Here is a 2,586-nt window from a genome sequence, read left to right as displayed (position 1 = left end):
TTCAACCCGTGAAGACCTCCAGAACCCCCCCCCCCTTGTTCCCTAGGCCCAGACTGGGACCCATGGAAAAGGTAAGAGTCCACCTTCTGCACCCAAAAGAAGAAGGTGAGCTGACCATGGGTGCAGGTGAGTGCGTGGGAGCCCAGGCAGGGGCTTGTTAGCTGGGGGGCGGACTGGAGGTAACTGGGCTTTTGTAGAAGTTAGAGACTGACCCTGCACCCTCAATACCCAGATTTGAGCACCACTTCCCAGCTGTGGGGCCCCAGGCAGGTTACCTCTCTGTACCTCAGTTCCCTCGTCTGTAAAATAGGGGTAATTGGAGTACCTCTGAGGAGAATTCAGCGGACAAGTGGTTAGCATGTACCATAGCTGTACGTGTCGTAAGTCTCCACTCTCATCATCATCATACGTGAGCTAAGCCTTAATAAAGGGAGTCAGAGGCTGCCAGCCAGAAGGAAGAGGGCACTGCCTAGGTGAAGTACGGGGCTGGGGCTGAGTGTGGAGAACACAGCACAGTGTCTGAGCGACGGAGCAGGAAAGGAAGCAGAGGGTCATGACCCCAGGCTATCGTGGACAGCAGGGGTAGCAAGGGGCTGCCCAGTGCCACCTCCACCTGTCCCCAAAGCAAGCCCTAAACGTGCTTCATCTTCTTTTTCCCCTTTATTTAGACAAGGAAAAGTCATCTTGCTACATTGTGTGGCAGCCAGTAAAACACGTTCATCTTTAACGTGTTAGCCAAACAGCCTCCAGTTTGAATGTTGGCTCTTCCTCCCATCTGTGGCAGTTTGCACAGATTTTTTTCAGAGTGGCAAAATGCCTCCTCTCCGCACCAGCCGGCTGCAGGCACCATCCTCTGCCACTGAGCCCCCACCCGGGACTATGAGGACCTCAGACCCAGACATCTCCCCAACCCCAGGCTACCTGCTGCCTCTGCAGTGTAGGAATCCATGGCAGAGCGGCTCGGTGGGACCCCCCCCCCAAAACTTTGCATAGGTAGGTCCCAGGCTTTCTGCATCTTGCATATTAGTACAACCACCCACTCACCACCACGAACTGAGGAACCGGCATAGGGATGCTAGCTCCTGATTTGCCTAGGAAACCTATTCAAGAGAGAAAACAAACAAACAACCAGGCATCCAAGATCCCCTTCCATTCACTAAAGAACGGACATTTTTACATGAAAAGGGGGAGAAAGGATCAAGGAACAAAGACCAGGTCTTTAAAGGGAACCAATTTAGCTTTATGAAGGTCCACTATATTGTCTTTATTTTTCACACTTGAGGGTTAAAAATCTGCCCCGTGATCTAGGAGCCATGAGTGCAGCACCCCAGAGCAACCCCAGGACCTCTGGGCTTGAACCTTTCTGGGCTCGCTTGTCCCAGTCCACTGCCACCTCTTGGGGACCACATCCAGACTCTTAGTCCTCAGGAAACATACGCTGCTCCAGAGCTCGTCAAGTGGCAGAGAACCAAGGAAGGAATAAATAGCAATATTTTATAAGTTTCAAAATGCTATTTTAACACAAATACCAGAGCAACTATAGCATAAATCAACAGAGACGCCCAAAAGTATGTTTGTACAAGAAATGTAATAAGCTGGTATGAAAAACAGTGTCAACTGGTGCAGATGGCAGAAAAAGCCAATATTCAAATGTATGCTGTTTTACTAACACATTAAAGATCAACATTTTTCTACCTGCTGCTCATGATAGCAGGATTGAAAAAACACACAACACACACACACACTCTCACGCCTGGTGTTCTAACCCAGGGAATAAGAGATTTTTAAAGAAATTGTCAAGCACTTCCTATACTTCATCTGGTGGTTTTAAAGCCTCTATGGTTCAGAGAAAAATTAGCATCTGAAAATGCAGCTTTTTCTCTATCCACCTGATGTTTGAGAAAATTAGACGGAGGATGAGGAAAGAACAGTACCGTGGCCCTCAGAGGTCTCCTTCCGGATTAGTAGTGGAAACAGAATGATCCCAGACCAGGCCGGTGGTGCCTCCCCACCCAACGTACAGCACAGAGCTACTTGTGAAGTGGTTTCTCAGGCATTATAGCTCTGGGGACCCGCAGAGAGCCCTGTGAGGTGGGCAGGAAGGGAACATTATCCATACCCTGGAGATGGACTCATGGCCTGGATGAAGTGCATCAGGGAGTGATCAGGCCAAGCACAAAACCCAGCAAGGAGCTCATCAAGGAATTCTGACTTCCTCTTGTGGTGTCTGGTCTTGAGTCCAGGGTTTGGGAATCAGGCAGCCTGAGTTCAAAGCCCAGCTCCTCCTGATGTGACCTTGAACAGGTAGCCTCATCTCTTGAAAAAGCTACTGCTTTGTGCCGTGAGTGTGCCGAGGGCAAGGACAGAGCCACTTCCGCTTTGGGTTCTCCACTGTCCTTGGGCACACAGTAGGAAGTGGGGTAGGACAATTGTGATGGTTACGTTTGAATGTCAACTTGGCTGGGCCTGGTTGAGTGGGTGGGCAGCTGGTGGTAGTTATTCCCCATGACGAGACTGGCAATCAACTCCATGGTGGGATCTACTATGAGCAGCTGAGCAGCTGCCTTTGGGATGTGGTCTGCCTCC

This window comes from Orycteropus afer, unplaced genomic scaffold (assembly GCF_000298275.1).
Source record: "Orycteropus afer afer isolate SDZICR_OR568_19922 unplaced genomic scaffold, OryAfe1.0 scaffold00009, whole genome shotgun sequence".
NCBI lineage: Eukaryota > Metazoa > Chordata > Mammalia > Tubulidentata > Orycteropodidae > Orycteropus > Orycteropus afer.
The sequence above is the reverse complement of the archived record's forward strand: the minus strand, read 5'-3'. Positions refer to the sequence as shown.